This window comes from Melitaea cinxia, chromosome 29, assembly GCF_905220565.1.
Source record: "Melitaea cinxia chromosome 29, ilMelCinx1.1, whole genome shotgun sequence".
In the NCBI taxonomy this organism is placed as follows: Eukaryota; Metazoa; Arthropoda; class Insecta; order Lepidoptera; family Nymphalidae; genus Melitaea; species Melitaea cinxia.
Genome location: NC_059422.1, coordinates 5,839,229 through 5,860,647, shown reverse-complemented (window position 1 = coordinate 5,860,647; position 21,419 = coordinate 5,839,229). Strand labels below are relative to the sequence as shown.

Genomic DNA, 21,419 nt, shown 5'->3' with positions numbered 1-21,419 from the left:
TGGAAGTCGGTTAAGAATAAAAATATATAACTGCTGTGTGTGAATTGCACGCACACACACGCACACACACGCACAAACATACATTTTTATGTTTATAAATTAGAGCGATACCACTACTGCACAATTTTTCGCTAACTAGTTAGATACTAGTTAGCGAAAAATTGTGCAGTTGAATTATTATTTTATGAAAACAAAAAAAAACAATCTGCTGTCAGCTCCATAGATTCTCAACTCTACTCGTTATAAAATAATTGAAATGTAATTATTGGAGTGCTGAATCATCTGTTCATTGTTTTAGAAAACAGTCACCAAAATAGTGGCATTAGATACACGCAATTGACAAGGTAGTAATTATAGATACGACTTAGTTTTGTACAGCTCAAACGTCAAAGTTTCAACTAATCCCGTAATGACGAAATAACAACAATAAGTAACTCATCGTCAGTTAAAAACGAAAGTAGATAACAAAAATGTATGTTTTATAAATGAATACAAGGTTGGCTCGTGCGTGAATGCATAATGTCGCCCTTTGTAGGCACTTGGGTAAGTATGTAGTTAATAATTACATATAAATAAATAAGTGCAAACGCTCTGGTGTAGTGTTGCGAGTACCTAGAACACCGACGGTTAGCAGGTTCGAGTTCGAGTTCCCGCTCGGAATGTATATTTATAAATGTACAAATATTTCTTCCCAGTTTGGATGTCTTTGTCTCTCTCTTGTGCTTCGGAGAACACGTTAAACTGTCGGTCCCGGTTGTTATTATAAATATCTGATAGCGATCGTTACTCATAGTAGGAAACAAATCCGCCAACCCGCAGTGAAGCAGCGTGGCTGATTAAGCTCCAATCCTTCTCCTACATGGAGAAAGAGGTCTATGACCAGCAGCGGCAGGTTACAAGATGAATGCAGAGAAGTGCAGCCATAGATAATTTACAATGAGATTGAAGAGTTTAAATGCTAACTTTTAAACTTTATAGGTAGTCAGCGCCATCTAGTTTAAAACATCAAAACTAAATAAAACACTGTTCAAGGACGCGACCTTTAAGTATTCAAAAGTCTTATATTTCAAAACAAACTTGTTTAATAACAAACCATTTGTATGTGTTTATAATATTTTTATTGTACATATATAAAACAAATAAATTTTTAACACATTTACCACTACGGCGTGTGGCTTTTTATCACATGTTTTGGAATTTTTACATATTTACAGTAAATTTGATGACTATACTGAATTTTATTTATTACCGTTCCGTTTCCATTTTACCAAAGAGTAAATAATAATAATTATATGATAAACAAAGTAGGGATTTCCAGTTTGTGTTTTATTTTAGATACATATCGATCTTTTTTCCCTTAATTTATGGAGCGGCAAACTTTATTGGCCCAAGGCGCTGAATGTTACTAACTAATAATTGTGTTTGCTCGCAAACGAAAAAAAACCGACTTCAATTACATCGACGAGTAATACAACGTAGATCGACGAAAAAATAGTCAAGTAACTGCGCGTTATCAAAGATTACTCAAAAAGTAGTTATCAGATCTCGATAAAATTAATATGTGACCACATGATAAACATCAGCTTTCGATTAAATTAAAAATTATCAAAATCGGTACACCCAGTAAAAAGTTATTGGGGATTTTCGAGAGTTTCCCTCGATTTCTCTGGGATCCCATCATCAGATCCTGGTTTCCTTATCATGGTACTAAACTAGGGATATCTAATCTATCTATATCTTCTTTCCAACAAAAAAAGAATTATCAAAATCAGTATATTCAGTAGAAAATTATGTGATATAATACAACGTAGGTCGACGAAAAAAGCGTCAAGTAAAAACGCATTATTAGATATAGCTCGAAAAGTAGTTGTTAGATCTCAAATAAATTTAAATGGGACCAATTGGCACACACCACCTTTCGATTAAAAGAAAATTTGTCGAAATCGCTCCACCCAGTCACAAGTTCTGATGTAACATACATAAAAAAAAATACAGTCGAATTGAGAACCTCCTCCTTTTTTGGAAGTCGGTTAAATAACATTCACAAACTAAGCCTCCAGTCTAAGTATATGATATCCTTAACATTAAAACGGAGTGGTCACACTTTCTTGCTACGTGAGTTGAGTATCAAGCTTTGCCTATAATTGGTCAACCATAATCTTACTTTCCCCCTTGACTTTCGTTTTGTTTTCTAATGATAATAGTGGGTAATGTTTCATTAGGAAGAATCATTGTTTTTTTTTAATTGTCGACGTATTGGCTGTGTTTCCGGGTCTAGAGAATGTGTTTGGAATTTTTTAAATTTGATTATTGTGAATACATATAGTTATCCTTAGGAGGACGATTTTGTATCTATTACTAACTGACCCGGGGAACTTTGTACCGTCATATTTTGACTTAGAACCATCGATTTTTGAAATGAAATTAGAATTGTGATTTGAAACTCGATGAAACGAAAATGCGTAACGATATAGAAAGAAACACATAAATGTATAAAAGAGCATGAGAAGTAATACAGGGCTGCCCAAATTTGATTTGGTTGACACTTAGGTACGACTTTTTCCACGAAATCGTGATCATCGCCGATAGAAAAAAATCGTAACGGCCTACCTTCTTGCGACTTTTCAGAAGTTTCACTTCTGCTGTGTGTGAATTGCACACACGTTTTAAAATTATTCTTTATTAACCTTGTCCTAACAATAGGTACGGATCAAGAAAAAAAAAAGGATTGTCTCATTCTGTGTTTATTTCTATTCTTTTAAGCGAGATGTGAATTTATAAGCTTTGACTCTACTAGGCGTGCTAATAAATGCAAAAGGGTAGATTTGATAAGTAAGATCTTTTGGTGGTAGTACCCTTTATTATCACCATAGCCTATGAGTATCGCGATGTGGACTTTTCGACATAAATAGCCATATTAAATCAGTAAACTCAAAAACTCTTTTCTTTACTTTTCACACAATTTCATAAAATATTTTATTTAAAAAGATTTTAAAGAGCACAAGATACAAATTAATTTATTGTTATTTAATTATCTTAACGCAGTGAAAGTAAAGAAATGCAAAGTTCGTAATACTGGTACGTGATTCTGGTGACATTCTAGCCTTGTGGGTTCCGAAACATAAAACAAGGTAAATTTTTATGTCATTTTTGTCGTGAAATTTAAGGTTATTTATATAAATTACTTAACTTGTCTATTTCCTATTAAACAAAAATTCCTACAAGTAATTAACATATAAATAGAACTATTTCAGGAAATAAAAAAACATAAACATTATTATCTCTAGAATAATTTAATTTCTTAAATTTCGTGTTAAATTAATTAATTATTAGTAATTTATTGTTATTATTTAATTCAATCATGATTTGTTTAAGTAATTAAGTATAAGTGGTTATTAGGTTAAATTAATGATACTTTTTTCTCAATGTTAAATGTTCATGAATCAACTTAAAAACGGTTATCTTAATAAGGAAATAAACAAACAAATAAGTAAATAAATAATAAATTACTATTACTTAAAAACAAGTTTGCCGTAAAAGTAATTAAATGAAACTTCACTGACATGTCTTTAACGATGGCCGCTTTATCTTACATCATTCTTAATTAATAGATTAGTTGCAAATATATATTAAGTTCCTAGAATACCGGAGTTTGTTATAAATTACTATGAAATTGGTTATAATACTAATATATATATTAATTTCTTAGAATACACAAATTTATTATAAAGTACTAAAAAATATTTCATCGCAAGACCTTATTAATTCAACAAGAATATATGTAATTTATATTCCACTTGAGACCGAACTCCAAGAGCGCCAATGCATCAACCCCTGCACAAAACTATCATTAAAACTGGTCTAGTTTTCTAGTATAAGAGGGGAAATGGTACTAATCTAGTATTCAATATATAAGTCCAAAGTGGGCTTGCAAATATTTATAGTGCCAAAATCAATAATTGTTATCACCAAAACAAACCTATTCATTCACTTCAGTTCAGCCCACCTCAGTGCACTACTGGCCTCCCCAAATTCGCGCCAGACATTATAGCGCGAATTAATGTGTTTTGCCCATAGTCACCACGCTGGGCAGGCGGGTTGGTGACCACAGGGCTGGTTTTGTCGCACCGAAGACGTTGCTGCCCGTCTTCGGCCTGTGTATTTAAAAGCCAGCACTTGGATGGTAATCTCACCATCGGTCGGCTTTTTGAGTTTCAAGGTGGTAGTGGAACTGTGTTATTCCTTAGTCGCCTCTTACGACACCCACGGGAAGAGACGGGGTGGCTATATTTTTTACTGCCGTAGCCACATAGCGAAAGTATTTTAGATAACTGATGTCAATTGGGGTTTCCACTTCCTCTGTTACGAACACAGGAAATACTAAACTTACCTCTCTATAACGTTATGAAATACATAACTAGACCATTCTGGTGTAGTGGTGGGGAGTGTTACATTAACGACGATATGTCAGTAAAATCAGGAGCATCGCAAGCGCGTTGCTAATCCCCTATCCCTATCCCCGAACCTCCCCAGGAGCTCACTATCTTACTAACCACAGGAACACAACACTTAATTATTTTAGAGCAGTATTATTTGTCTGTGATATTCTATAAGGTTGGGGCACTTCACCACTCGAGCTGCTCCAGATTTTGTGCCAATGAGTCTTATTTTCTAAGTATTTTAGATCATCATTCATCATCATTTCAGCCTAACACAGTCCACTGCTGGACATAGGCCTCCACAAGTTCACGCCAAAAATGGCGTAAACTCATGTGTTTTGCCCATAGTTACCACGCTAGGCCGGCGGGTGTCGAGACTAGTGGTTAAAATATTAACTGACCCTGCGAAATTCACACAACTATATTTTAGTAAAATAATAATAATATATCTTATATCTAAATTTTCTTTCAAAGAAGCCTAGTCCTAACAATGAAGAACACAGATAAAAAATAATTATTCAATTTGGTGCTGTCATCTGGAAGCTATGGACACACATTTTTACTGAGATTCCTTTTTAAATATATTTAATGAGTAGATTATATTAAAAGCGTATTTTGCGTAAGAAAGTAACTTTTTTTGTATAAGCAAATACATTTTACTAATCTTTCGCAACAAACATTTAGGAAAATATTCAAACAACCGCACGGAGATTTGCAAATCCGTTAAGTTACCAATCTCTTATCTCTGTCATACCAACTATTATGATATATTGCTATTTCAGTCGCACCGTCGCCATCTTTTTACCGTTAGCTTACATGTGTTTATTATGCTTATAAAGCATCGTTTATGAATTTAAACAAAAGTATTAGAAGGATGGTGTACCTTTAATATAATATCGAATCACTTAGTCGCTTGTTGTTTTATTCATACAGTATTTTTCATTTATTAATATTTCATTTGGATCGGATTGGACGGAATACGAATGCGTATAAAGAAAGATAGAGGGTTAATAGAACATCATGAAAACGCGTATAAATAAATAACGTTTCGTAATTGACGAAAAATTGAAGAAAAGAATATTCGTATTTGGTCGTAAACAAAGAAAAACTACTCCAATTTAGGTCGTTGAGTAATAAAATGAGAAGTCGAATACGCAATATTAAGAATAGTTCAAACACTACTAATCAGATCTCGCTTAAATTTAAATGGGATCATACGGCAAGCACCAGCTTTCAATTAAAAAAATAATCATCAAAATCGTACACTCAGGAAAAAGATATAAGGTAACACAAATACAGAAGAATTGAGCGTCAACCTTTTTTTGAAATCGTTAAGAAAAAAAAAACAAAAAAAACTTAAAATTAAACATGATTTAGGATACAAAAGGAATTAGAAGAATTTTCACTTATCATCAGGTGAAATAGTGGTCAAACGCCAGCCTATCTATGTATAAAAAAATTAATAAATAAATAAAAAGAAGAACCAATAATATTACTTGTACTAAGTACAAAGAAGATAATTATAAAGTCACTTGTTGTGCACTGGGGTTTCAAACGCTTAAATTTGAAGAAAAAAATAGCCTATAGCCATCCTTGGGCTATTCATTGAGGGAAAATAGCCTATTAGCTTTCCTTGGTAAATGGGCTACAAAACACAAAAATAATTTTTCAATTTGAACCAGCAGTTCCTGGCATTAGCGCGTGTAAATAAACACACTTTTCAGTATTATAATATTACTAGCTGACTCGGCAAAAGTTGTCTTGCCGCTAAACGGTATTTAAAAATAGGGGTTGGTGGTAGGAGGAAGAAATATAGGAAAGAATAAAATAAAAAAATAAATAATTTACCTAAAAAATAAAAAAAATTTGGGGTGGACTGCCCTTAACATTTAGGGGGGTGAAAAATAGATGTTATTCGATTCTCAGACCTACCCAATATGCATACAAAATTTGATGAGAATCGGTTAAGACGTTTCGGAGGAGTTTAACTACAAACACCGTGACACGAGAATTTTATATATTAGATTATTAAAGTAAATTAATATAATACAAAAGTAAAAAAACCGGGTTCACGTACAAGCGAACCCTTTATTTTTTCAAGTGCTAAAGTGCTATTTACAAATAATTTCTTGCTTGACAGCGCAGAAAACGCAGAAAGGAAATACACTACTTACTTACTAAAGTAGCGGAAGACTTTACTGTACTTTACATTATCAGCTGTTTTATTGAGTTAGGATTTTAGGGAGGGTAAATTAGGTTTTGCTGGTCAAAATATGGAGCAGCCCAACTGGGGTAGTACCTCGACCTTACAGAAGACCACAGCTAAATAATACTGTTTTCAAGCAGTATTGTGTTACTGTTGATGAGTAAGGTGAACAGAGCTGCTGGGGTTTTTGTCAGTCTGTTTGTTCCAGCTCCGAAACGGTTGGACCGATTTTGACGGGACTTTCACTGGCAGATAGCTGATGTAATAAGGAGTAATTTAGGCTACTTTTACTTTAGATTTTTATTTTTATTTTATAACTCTGCAAACTAAACAATAATTATTTTGTTAAATTCCGATGTTAAAAGTCGCGATTACAGCTAGTAATAAATAAACGCCTCACACTCAACGGCTCCCACTAGGATTTACTCCTGTGTCGGAAGTCTGGAAAGACACAAGACACAAGTGCAAACATCCAGACCACAGCAAAGATCTCTATGGCCTATACAAATTTTAGACTTATACGGAGGATCGAAAGTGTATCAAGATACCATTCTCAAGAAGGTAGGTAAGCCCCTTAACAACATCACGTTCAATAACCATGAGTGGTCCTTTCAGCAAGACTCGACGCCGGCTCATAAAACTCGAGCCACCAATTCTTGGATAGAAAGCAACGTTCCAGACTTCATCAGAGCTGAAGACTGGCCGTCATCTGGTCCCGATCTTATTCCGCTGGATTATGATTTATGGTTTGTTTTAGAGAGGATAGCTTGCTCTAAATGACAGGATAATTTGGAGTCCCTAAAATAATCCATACGATTGGTAGTGAAGAGTTTTCTCATGGAAAGATGCTTCTATTGATAACTGGCCTCAACGTTTAAAGGAACTTTATATATTTTAATAGTTTTATATTAATGTTTTAATCTAACATATTGTAATAGTAATACGGGGGCATTCATTAATTACGTGAGATATTTTTCGCTCAGTTATGAACCCCTCCCCTTTAAGTGAGATTAAGTGAGATTTGCCTATACCCCCCTTACGATTGACGCTGAATATAATAGAGATTGACGGGAAATAATAAACTATTCGAGTGTACTATAGTTAATTTATTTTAATTAAATAAGATTCAAAGCAAAAACTAAATGATTTTAATAGCCATGAGATTTATTTTAGCGGACAAAATGAACACTCGAAATATATATTTTTTTAATATTTGTAATATTTTATATTTTTTGAAGTTGATGTGAGATTTTCGATTAACTCCCCTCGGTTTAAATGAGGTTTGGTGATATATTATTGGACCCCTCCCCCCATTCTGAGCTCACGTAATTAATGGATGTCCCCTAAATGTTACGCGCAATAGAAAAAAAAGGTTTTTTTCTTTGTAACAATATTGAGGGCACAAATTGTTCTTGGGGCCTCGCTTGTGACGTAATATTTGTTAGGGGGTTATTGAAAGTGTGATTTAACATGACAAGGGGAGGATCCAACATGGAAAAATTCCGCGTTACGTAGTTTATAGAGCCCCTGTTTGTTAGTATTTATATATATCTGTTAACTAATGTATGTTAAGTATTAGCTAAAATTGATAAGTCCAAATAAAAAGAATGCGAGTATATCTTACACGAAGGACGTTTACACGGAGAAGGGGTCTTATGATCTCACTGCTAATATTAGTTAATATGTTGAACATAGTTTCTATAACAAGTACAATAAGAAACAAAATTACCATAATTGAAAATAATATAAATTAAGCGGTAAAGAGGCATTTTACAGGTAACAAAATTAAGATCAATGGTGTTATTTTACATCACATCAATTCATTGGGTTGTCTGCAAGAAATGGCTAAATAGCCATAAGTCCGCCCATTGTAATTCACAGTCTGTAAATGTTTTTAAATGTGTTTAATGTTTAAAATGTAGTCGTGGTACAATAAAGTATAAATAAATAAAACAAATAAATAAATAAAACAAATAAATAAATACTGGGCGTAAGTGTTCACTTCTTAAGTTGTGAATTGTAAATATGTATATAATTGTAAAATTTTAAAATAAATTGGTTATCCATTAAAATAATTGTTCAGACACATACACAAACTCTCAAAATTAATAACTAACATAACTTTATTCTCTAGGTATTTGGATTCGATTACAACACAATAGGTATAGCTTACAACATGGTTAGAATAGTCTTGATACATGAATGCGCGGCAGCTATTTCTGTGCACGTATTTGACATTTAGATAAAGCTACTTCTACACTGCAAAAATAAATACTTATTATACAAGTTACTAGTAGTATAGTAGTAATGCCCCGCAGTTTCGCCCGCTTTAAATCGTAGAAATAATTTTGTTATTATTTAATAATGGCTTTCAAAAGAAGTTTTTTAAAACTATTAATTTATGAAATATAAAAATTATTATTTTGCTAATGCAAACTTTCCACGCAGATCCTTCACAGCATCTACTTAATTTTGTTTTGAAACAGATAAATTTTTATCAATATATCTCTTTATATGTCAGTCTATCGCAGTTCAATGCTGGACATAGGCCTTCCCAAGATTGCCCCGAACATTCCTGTTTTCCACAATCATTATCTAGCCTAGTCCGGCAATCTTACATATCTTTAGATGTATGTACTTTCAAATCCAGAAATAATAAACTCCTAAACAAACAACCTCCCCCTTTACAGAGAGAGTTTTCAAGAATCCTTTCTAATAAGTCAAACTTTAACGATTCTACCCGAACGTTTAAACGAAGAATGCCGAACAAACTGACAGGTGGCCATTTTTGATTTCTGTTGTACTTAAAGGTATCGGCACGAATATAAAGCGATCGACGACAGAGCGCTTTGCACAGTCCAAGGGTCGCAAACAGAAAACAGTTTTAATTCGGTACAAAAATAAATTAAACTTAAAAATATTTAGTGCTCATTAAATGTCTATATCTATAAAATGTTGAAGTTACTTTGAAGGTCAGCGCTCAATATCTATACCGATAACCATAATTGCTTCACATTCAAAATTACAATGAAAATAAAAAATTACTTTATTTAAGTAGGCTTTAGAAGTACTTTTGAGTAGTCTTCTATAGCCTACTACCGCATTGGCGCAACGGTCACAGCACTGGTTAATGGCTGTTGCGCTGGCGGTTGCGGGTTCGATCCCCGCACATGGTGTGGTGCACTGGCACACTGGGTGTTTGTGCTGCCTTGTGTGTCTCCCCACCGTGCCTCGGAGAACACCGTCGTTAAGCCGTCGGTCCCGGTTGTTATGTACAACTGATAGCGATCTTACATAGTAGGGAATATATTCGCCAACCCGCATTGGAGCAACGTGGTGAATTAAGCTCTGATCCTTCTCGTACATGGGGAAAGAGGCCTATGCCCAGCAGTGGAATATTACAGGCTAAAGCGTATAGAAGTACTTTTGAATCGTCATTTTACAAATTAAAGTTATATTCGGTTTGAATTAATTATAGTTAAAAGTGAAGCGATCACAGATTCGGAATGTAAATTCCGCAAAGAAGATTCTCATTTTAAAAAACATTGATTATTTGATCAACAAATATTTCTAAATCGAACGTGTCGAAATATGTTGTAGTACGCTTTAGGATACTGATCTATTTTCATGAGTCATACTGTCATGTTTTGTAGCTTTTAAGCTTGAAAACATGACAGTATGACTCAGAGTAGATTAGAGTAGGTTTTAATCAAAGTAATTTATCTGGGTTCTTAAACATTTATCAATTATAAATAAGCTTCCTTTAGTACTTTTGTTCAGTTAATATTATTATTTATAATGTGTTGCCATATGAAAGAATATGTATGACAATAGAAATAAGTGGTAAAAGTTTTTTTATAAAATAATCACGCTATATCGAAAAAGTCTTCAAAAGTATGTTAAATTAGCGTAGTTCGCAGTCATCCTGCTTTCCTTCCTATGGTCTTGAGCTCAATTCCCATGTAAATATATATTTATTTACAAGTCGCCAGCTCTCCCCTGATCTGAATACTATTAAAAATTCTTTGGATAAACTAGAACGTGCTTTGTAATAAGATGTTAAACAACACTGTTGAACAACTAAACAATTCTGTCCGAGAATTGTTGGAAAAGGTTAGACCAAGATCATGTTTAAAACCGGCAGGAAATTCTGCCGAAGAGGCTGATTGAAGTTGTAAAATATGGAGGAAGACGTACTTTTTACTAAAACAAAAAAAAGCCATCACCTGTTTTTATACCTAAGTGTGGTATTGTTTTGTCTCACCTTTCGAGCAGCCGATCTTAGTCAGAACCTATAGGTACACGATAGCTATCTCTTTCTAATCTTTGCTTGAATGCCTTGATTAATAGTTTAATGGCAGAGTCAAAAAGTTAACAAAATATTCTTATTAAGAGTTGAATGAAAAATGTTTAGTATGGTAAAGTTTTATCAAAGACTGTATACCAGTCAGTTTTTACCTAAAAACAGGGATTATCTACGTTAGGAAACGACGACCTCTTGTATGTTGAACATGATTATTTATTATTATTTATTTCTGCTCTACTTCTATACGTAAAACTATGTTTTTAAGGAAAACATTATTTTGTATTTCTAATAATAGCTATAATAATAATACGGACAAGTAGAATATATTATTTTAAACCAGCTGTCAACAGTTTTATTAATATGTACTGTAAATAATGTATACATATATACTTACAGACTAGTAAGTGTATAAAAAATTAAGTAGTTTGGCCTTGTAAGCTGAGTAATGTTCGCTTCACACTCAACGGCCCTCAAAAGGATGCAAAATCTGTGTCTAGGGTTTGAAAACACACAACACAAACAAAAACGCACAGATTATGACAACATCTGTATGATCTATTAAAATATTTGTCATGAGCTGGTCCTAAATTTAATAAATAACAATTCAATGAATTTCAATAATACGTAACAGATGAAAACACGTGTTTGCTATTATTTTGTGATTCAATCACAGTTAATATGGACATAAAGCAGTTGCTACACTGCGCATGATTGCACGCGAGATCAGAATGACATTAACACTTGATCTTGTTGATGAATCATAACGGGGATATGGCATTCAATATATACATATAAATGTTTCTATGTGTGTATTGAGAGATTAAGCTAAACTAAAGAGAAACTTTTTTCGTAAAGATTTATCGAAAAGCACGAGGTGAGAGACTCTGGTATGAACTATTTTTGACAAAAAAAAAATTGCTTGCTAGTAGAACCTTTTTCGGTTCGACAAAGCCAACCCTGCGGTCACCAACCCGCTGGCCAGCGTGTTGACTATGGCGCGAACTTGTGTAGGCCTATGTCCAGCGGTGGACTGTGATATGCTGAAATGATGATGATGATGATGAACAATGTTACGTTACATATTGTTAAAAGTTATTTGATTATATTATAATACAAACAAAAATTCAATTAAAATCATCAAGTACAGATAAAAAACATAACAAAAGCAATTAAAATAGTTGCAAGTTTTCTATCGACGTACACACTCATTGTTCGACGTCATTTATGACAACAGATAAGGTATACGAAATGTCAAATGCGTGAGCGCGAAAGTTACAAAAAAAAAAACAACATAACAGTATGTATTTAATTTAAAACATAAATTTTAATGTTTTATTCCATATCTATACTAATATTATGAAGAGGAAATATGACTAAATAAATGACTTATTGAGGTAGACCCACCATTTGGGGTAGCCGGACTGAGGAAGAACCTCAACCTTACAAAAGATCACATGTAAACATTACTGCTCTTAAGCAGTGTTGTGTTCCTATGTGAGTAAGGTAGAGAGCTCCTGGACAGGGTCGGGTGTAGAGTCAGCAAAACGTTAGCAACGCTCCCGGTGTTGCAGACGTCTATAGGCTACGTAAACCGCTTACCACCAGAGTGCCTAGTGCGAGTTTTGTTTAATCCGTCTCGCAATAACGGGCTTTTAGAAATTTTAACTTCATTTTGTATGGGAAATTTGGGATTTCAACCTAGTTCACGCGTTTGCCGCTAGATGACTCTGTATCGATTGTATCGTATACTATTCTTTATTGTCTAGGCTGGAGTGTTTAAATTCCCATGCAAAATAATCTTCACGTATAAACGCGTTTCTCTCATGTTTCTGTGAATAAAATTCGCACTAGGCACTCATATGTCCAACTGTACGCTTGTTGACCGATCTAGTGTCGTAAAAGAAACGCTTGCAAGATCTTACATCACCATATTTCTCTTTTTTTCGCAAGAAAATAATACTTTTTGTCTTTGAGTTAACTATAATATATGAATCTAGTTTAAAATTAAAAAACCTCACAAAATCTGTTACGCTTTTGGTCATAACCTCATTTAGATATATACTTTTGTAATAATGAATTAATTTTATTTCTTTTTATGACTGAATAAAAAATCGTTTTAAGCATAACTGTTAATTTTTATAGTTTATGTTTTAAGTATATTAAAATATTAGTATTATTAATATGAGTATTTCAATAATACTAGTGGTCGAAATTCGACCATAATTACCTAATTTAAATTATAATTTTGAACATTATTGAGGTTCTGTTTTCAAAAATTATAATTCTATAATAAGAAACAAAAGAGTATTATGCGTGTGTGTGTGTTAAATACATAGTAGTGTGTGTAATGTTCTTTTTATTGATTTAATGTATTTTTATGCATAATTAAAAAAAAAATATTAGCATTCTGTACTCCCTCCTTAAATAAACTATAAGCCTGCGAAATTTCATACTCCTCCGTCCACGCAATTTTCGTCAAAAGAGGTACAAAGTTTTTTCTTCACGTATTAATATAGATGAATACAGACTATTTGATTAAATTTCGCTATTAGCCATTAAAGTAAGGATGGTTCTTTTATATAAATGTGTATAAATGTAAATGAAAATTTATATGGCCTATACGAACATCTGTCACAAACTGAGATGGAACCCTTGAAAATATATCGAATACTCGATGGGGTGTCAATAACGCAGCTTGCTACGACCACTATTCTGTCATCAGTCTTTTGTAAATTTTATTATATTTATTGGGATTTAAAACAAAACCAAAAATAGCTTTATTCAAATAGGCTTCAAAAGCATTTTGGGTCATTTAACAAATTAAAATAATAATCTACAAATAGATTTTTTATCTACTCGCCACCCCAAAATTATGGATTAACATTGCCCAAGTCTTTGGATGCTGTGGGGTCATTTGTCAACCTTAGCGTTATACCATACAAAAACCGGTCCGATCTGGATTAGATTTATGCCAAGTACAAATCTATCCTAGGATAAACTAGCTTATCCCGATATTCTTATTTATAAGATAAATCGGTTTTATCTATAATATAAAAATGAGTCGCTGAATGTGTTGCTAAGCGCAAAACTCGAGAGCGGTTGGACCGATTTCGCTAATTCTTTTTTTAAAATATTCCTTGAAGTACGAGGATGGTTCTTACGGAGAGAAAAATTCTAAAAAAAAATTTAAATTTCCTGAAAAAGTCTAAAAACACCACTTTTCTATACTCCCATACAAAAGATTTGTGATAATACTTAAAAGTCAATTTGAACTTTAATACCATACGATAAAGTTTGTGTTACGCGATACGAAGTTCGCCGGTTCAACTAGTATTAAATAATATTAGTACAATTTTAATATTACAATATTGATAACAATTTGTTAATTAAATTCCTAATCGATTGTACATTCAGCGACTCATTTTTATATTATAGAAGATGATGTTGAATATGGATTTTTTTTTAAAACTATCTTAATGTAATTTATTAAGGACTAGCTGGCGAACTTTGAACTTTGGATGAATTTACTGTCTGTTTATCTATATAAATAAAAATAAATCATCAAAATGTACGTATATGACTGCACAAAATTTTTGTATTCCCTATTTTATCTACAGAGATTGTATGAAAGAAATAAAAAAAAGTGATATGTTTACCTAAAAAATGTAGATACGAAGTTTGCAGTGTCAGTTAGTTGTTTTCAAAAGTTGTGAATATTTGAACAATGGGCTTGTGTTCAGAATTCGATATAAGAAGCGATTTGTTTTATTTTTAAGCCGACAATCGGCCTTAATTGTCGGAATAATTACATTCTATTGTTGGACCTTTTTTTACCGATTGTGTTTTGCAATTGTTTTCGTGAAATTTGAATGACCTTCTATTATGTACAGAAAATATAGAACAAGATTCAATTACAATTGTGTTTGCTAGCAAACGAAAAAAAACCGACTTCAATTACATCGACAAGTAATACAACGTAAGTAGACGAAAACAATTAAGAAACGCACTAGTCATCACTATCATTTTCGAGCGTTCCCTTCGATTTCTCTGGGATTCCATTTCCAACAAAAAAAAAAAAAAGAATTATCAAAATCAGTTCATAAACGACGAAGTTATCCCCGAACATACATTATAAAAACAAAATATATATATGTCGAATGGAGTAACCTCCTCTTTTTTTGAAGTCGGTTAATAAATAATCGAAAAAAATGTTTCGTAAATTAACGCAATTATTTTGCAATTATTAATTTATAATTAAAATACAATTATTATTTTGTAATTATTCACACGACAAAACAGTGAGTTATTTTTAAAAAGTTATAAAAGTTTCCAATTTTATTTTGTAAAGTAAGTATATTTATCATTAAATTACGTTTCTGTTAGGTTTTTCTCACACGATTTTTTTACTAGCTGATTCAACAGACGTTGTCCAGTCTTGCGAGCTGTCGAACGCGTACATTTAAAATAACCTTGTGATAAAATCTCGTAGAACATGGGTAAATGCAGACCAAATTCTATATATATGTATCTTATAGCTCGGTATGAGAATTTGGTCTGAACTTGTTAATCCATGTCTTTATGAGACTTTCGTCAAAATTAAAAAAAAATTAAAATTTTTTGTAAGTTCAGTTTCATTACATACGAGCCTTCTACAAGGTATTCAAAAACTTTAGAAAACGATTTGACTAGAATTGATTTAGCCGTTCTCAACTTTTGCGTTTAGTAACACATGAAGTGATTCATTTAATTATATAGTTAAACTAGCTGTGGCCCCGCGGTTTCACACGCGTTAATTTGAGGAAAAAAGTAGCCTATAGCCTTCCTCGGTGAATGGGCTATCAAACATAAAAAGACTTTTTCAATTCAAACCAGTATCTCCTGAGATTAGTACGTTTAAACAAACAAACTTTTATGCTTTATGATATTACTATAGATACCTAAGTATATTTTGAGTTTTTAGTGCCAATTTTTTTTAATTAACAAAAGAAACCTGAAAGGTAATTAAATAAAAGATAAATTATTTTCTTTCCAAGTTAAATCTCTCGCACATTACACCGGCGGGCAACAATGCGTATTGTATTTCTGTGAAGGACAATTAAGAAGTAATTAAAGACAAAGGGGAAATAACTTCGAGCCAAGGTTGGCGGTTTATACCAAAGACTTGAATATAATACCTTGTAGGGTTATCTTTACAATGATTATAGAATATATCTAGTTTACTTATATGTAATTATTGTGTTTGCCTGCAAACGAAAAAAAAAATCCGACTTCGATCACAAGTAATTCAACGTAGGTAGACGAAGAAAGAAAAATAGTCAAGCAAGTGCGCATTTGATCTCGAGCAAGGACATCATCGAAATCAATCCACCCATAAGAATATATTACGTGAACAATACACGTAAAAAATACAGTCGAATTAAGCACCGATTGACCGAGGATTTTACTTATCTTTTGAAGGCTGTAACCTTGTGTGTGTGTCAAAGTATATTAATTTTGTTAGTCATTATGAGTTCCCGATATTTCGAAATTTGTCCAAGCGATTCTTCAAAGTTAACTCACTCACGTAATGGCATCGGGTAAATATCCTACATTTTAAATATTAACCCATTAATTATGAAGCTATTAAATGAAATTACATTCAGCCTTAATAAATCTTGTTTATTGATGAGGCAGTAATCAAAGTAGCAGAACAAACTCAGCTCGGTTGTAAGTAAGTATTTTGATTACTTCTTTCTCCATGTAGGAGATTGCCCAATCCGTGTAGACGAAGGGTAAATGAAATATTTATTGCAAACAAACCGATTTGTTTCACGTTACATTCAATTGACGATAGAAAAGCATTTATTGCTTGAATAGCCATCCACAAGCAATTACCAAGCGAACAAAAATAATGTTTATTTATGACATTAGGAGCAATGTAAACTAAAGTTTTGAATAAGATGCGAACAATCGGCATCGGGTAAGCAACTAAATTCAATATAGTTATGTTATTGTTTGTTATAAGGCAATCTATCGCACGATGACATTGCGATAATCGCAAATAATACAATAACATCTAAAAAGTTCAGTAGAGCCTATTCAATCAAACCTTTAGGACGCTATAGGCGATAAATACACAACATAACAAATCTCATTACTTCACAGAACAAGTATAAATACACAAATTATATGAAAAACTCGTCTGTCGTCATATTTGTCAACATATCCACATACACTGATATGTGTTACAAAGTTAAGCATTTGATTTAAATGCGGTAGTATAACCTACTTGGTCGATGTTATTTTTTTAAAGTTATTTACAATGTTTACTGTAGGTTGTAATAAGCTATAACAGATCGCGGTAAGGCTTATAGAAGAACAATAAAATAATAAAGATATCCTGGCACCATTTGGAAACCATGACACGAATGAATTGACATGAATTGAAAATAAAAATGTACCCGCATTTATGAGCAGTATTTGAATTTGTTTTTTATTGTTTATTCGTTTAACTACACAGAAATTATATAGAATTACCATTAATACATTTGGTTTAACATATATTTCAACGAATGAATGAAAGAATAAGTTAACCCATTCAAGAACTTTAAAAGTACAACTACTGTCTTGGGTAACTGTATAAAAAGTATGCGAAAACCACTATCATATTAATGACATTTTTTTTTCTAAGTCTTTAGACTTAAATCAATTTAACTAATAAGCTATAGTTAACCTAAGGTCTAATATCATTCTTAGGCTATAAAACAGCGTGCTACGATATAGAGTAGTAGACCGGTAGTTATATGTTCGTTGCAGGTAAAATTGCATGGGAGGAATAATCGCTAACACAAAAGCAGTTCAACTAAAAACCGTTTACCGATTACGATGTTACCTTACAAAAACAATATCAATGGTACGTTATATTTGTATTTAAAACATAAATATGTTATTGCATATTCACAACGAAAATACAATTTTTCAAACATAAAACAAATAAAAGATACAACTCCGTGATTGGGGAAGTAAAAATAGTTGCCAGTTAAAAATGTTTAAGTTAAGTTAATCGTAGTTTTAAAATGTGCACTATATAACACCCGAAAAGATCAACGTTCCGTTTCACGACACAGCAAAACGTCTGTGCAACCCTACAAAAAAAAGGAGAAAGCGCTCGTCCATTCATTAGAAAAAGAAAAAAAATACGTCCGTCACTCACCTGACAAAATGAACTCGATTTCACTCAACTGACGACTATAAAACACTTTATTAAAAAAAAAATACAAAACTCCGTTTAACACAAACAAAGTCGATTTTACCTGCGAAAGAAAACCACCATTACTATTTTATATAACTGTCGTGCCTACTTCCTTTTTAACCGGTTTCTTTTATTATTATATTACTAACAATCGACTCACTTGTAACGTTTCAGACAATATCACGATGTCACTAAACTTTAGCTGCGTTATTTATGTATTTTATAACACTTTTTAAGTTAATAATAATAAAATAACGTTCAAGGTACGTGCGCACGCGTCGGCGGTCTACTCTCAACTGGTGCCTAGCTGATTTTTGTTACTAAATAAGTGAGAACGTCGCCAAGCTCAAAAGAGGCTTTGTGCTACGACAAACTTAAGCCTAACTCGCTTTTATTACTAAAACGCCTTATGACAAAGGTATAAGGTATAGTTTATCTATGAATAACTGTCTTATTAACTTTTTAGGGCAAACCGATCATGATAAATCGCACAAAGGTTTACTTATCCTGCTTAACGATGAAAAATACTTAATTGAATGCGTTTGTGTGAAAATTTTATTCTGTTTCACACGTTTACTGTTTGGATGCATTTAATGATAACACACATAGAACGTAATGATTGCAAAATCATATTTGTTTTAGTTGAGTCTTTAGGAGAAGGGACAAAAATAAGTTATTATTTTAAAGTACACCTCTATTAAGCTTTATTCTTATTCATATACTTTTTCTAAAGGTTGTCTGGAAGAGATCGCTCTTTAGCGATAAGACCGCCTTTTGTACACATTTTTTTGTCTTGCATATTTTATGTTACATGTATTGTTTCTGGTTGTACAATAAAGTATATTTGTATTATTAACCTAGTGTATATTCCTTAAACATGGCCAAAGCCTGATCTGATGATATAATTTACCTTGATTGTTGTGGGTAAAATCGTGTCAATATGTAAAATATATAATAATACAATTTATAAAATAAAATTTATAAGTTTTTAAGGTTGCGCACTCACTATTCCTCTTAAAATACCCTCAATATTTTATGTTTGTATTTAATTTACTACCACAATAATTTAAGATACACACACTTAGACGAATTGCCTTTATAAAATGCTCAAAGATATCCTTAAACTCATACTAAACTGTAATTTTTTTTGTTAAAATCTCTCTAATGTTTGTACCAAAACAATAACATATACAAACATCTATCTACATATGAGTATAACTTAATCGTTAGTTTTCTGCTGTCCGAAACTGTCTGTGATTTATTTCGATTAATGGTGTATAAAAAAATAATGGCTTTAAAACATGTTCATATTATTTTTATGGATGAAAACAATGTATTAAATTCTACGCAGTGGCTTTTCCCAAAACACAAAACTTGACTTTAAGTTAATTAATTGATTAATCATAATATTTGTGTAATTCTAAAGGTCTCATATGGTTTGAAATGTAGGGTCAGCCTAATTTCATCTTTACATTTGAAACGGTTTTCTATACTTCGTAATTAGTCTCTGACCTCATAAAAATTATATTTCCCTAGCTGTGCCCAGCAGTTTTACACGCGTTAATGTGAAAAAAATAGCCTATAGCCTTCCTCTAACACTGAAAGAATTTTTCAAATCGGAGCAGTAGTTCCTGAGATTAGCGCGTTCAAGCAAGCCAACAAACAAACTCAACTTAAAAATATATTAGTATAGATTTCGCTTATAATATTCGTCTTTAGAGACTTGAATGTTTTGTCTGTTAGCTAAAATTGAACCAAGTATAAGGAGATGGTGCTGCGAGGTGAGAGGATGACAGGTGAAGAGCTTCGTTACAAATTTAATTATTGAGGACGGGAAGATAATTAGAAGTTCAACAATAAAATATAAAATTAGTTGAAACTTACGACAGGCTATAGGATAATAGAATAGGACGCAATAATCATAGCAGCTGAGAGTTGTGCTATACAATCATAGATCAAGTAAAAAAGGTAGATAGCGCACCTAGAACAGAAAACTGAAGCCACTTTTTTAAAGATGTGTGAGTGAGTGAAGTGTTGACACCTTTTAAAAAAAGTCCCTAAAATTTTTATTAAACAATTAATTTAATATAGGTAAAATGGGTATGTGAAAATAAAAACCTGTTTATAGTTTTAAATAAATTTACTAAAAATAAAACAAAAAATCGGTAGAATAATAAAAAAATATATTCGTAAGATAATCGTATGAATGGACACTTCCTATCCCCTCTGTTTATCTCTTTTCAGTTTGCAGTCGGGTTTTTTTAACTATTTTTCTTAAACCTAGAATCCTTTATGTTGTATAAGTTTTTAAAATTTTTGTCGCTTAGAACTCAGAGTCATCGTCATTGTTTGCATTTCACTAATATGATGTAGTCTTATGTTCAAATATTTTTCAATCACTAATCGTATTAAATTGACTTTATGCGCATGGCCAGCATAATCGTGGTCATTTTCTCAGTCTTACAGCCGCTACCCATTCACCTCTTATTAAAATATTCGTTGGAAACCTAAAACCATGAAATTTGATAGTAAAATATGGGTACCTAGTTTACCTACTCAAAAATTGTAAAAAGTTAAAACATAAAACAAACGAGTTAATAATTCATAAATATATTTTGATTTTTTTATTTTCAATTTATGTAACATAAAATAACACGAGAAAAAAAAACAGCAACTATGTCTACTTTTTACTTAATTATTTTTCTGATTGCGTACAAATTACTTACCCACATTTTGGGGTATTGAAAAAAAGAACTACTGGCAACACTCCCGTGGTACGTCATTTCGTGACATTGAAATTATAAGTTCCGAATAACCTCAATATTATTTTGGAATAACAATAAATTTAAAGTTTTATATGTACTTACGTGTGAAACGATATTCCTTCAGATTTTTTGTTTACTTTGGTATTGTTTTTGCACCATTTAATCACACAAGACGGCATTTTATAAGCAAAATTACTGTATGAAGCCTCGTGACATACTAACGAAAATGAGCGTAGTTTGATGCATATGTGTGCGTGAGCGCGTGTATTTACTTGAAGGAGCCGAGTTTTGTGGCTTCACTAACAACAAAGGCCGCGCATTATCTACGTTTTTTTACTATATCTATGTATACAATGTTTTACGTGGTCTGGGCGTCCGTCCTTATATCGACGTTGTATTTGAGCATTTTTTGGATTCAATTGGATTAGAAGTTATCCATAGTGAAAAAAATTTATAAAAGTAAATTAATATT

At 32.3% G+C, this 21,419-nt stretch overlaps 1 protein-coding gene across 1 annotated transcript in view; it reads right to left on the bottom strand.

Annotated features, from left to right (window-relative positions):
• Positions 1 to 18,203, bottom strand: part of LOC123667832 (PTB domain-containing adapter protein ced-6) — an 80,150-nt gene extending 61,947 nt beyond the window's left edge. Inside the window, exon 1 of the mRNA XM_045601670.1 lies at positions 18,144 to 18,203. The gene's annotated coding sequence lies outside the window, so the exon portion shown is untranslated. The remainder of the gene's footprint in view (positions 1 to 18,143) is intronic.
• Positions 18,204 to 21,419: the final 3,216 nt, after the last annotated feature.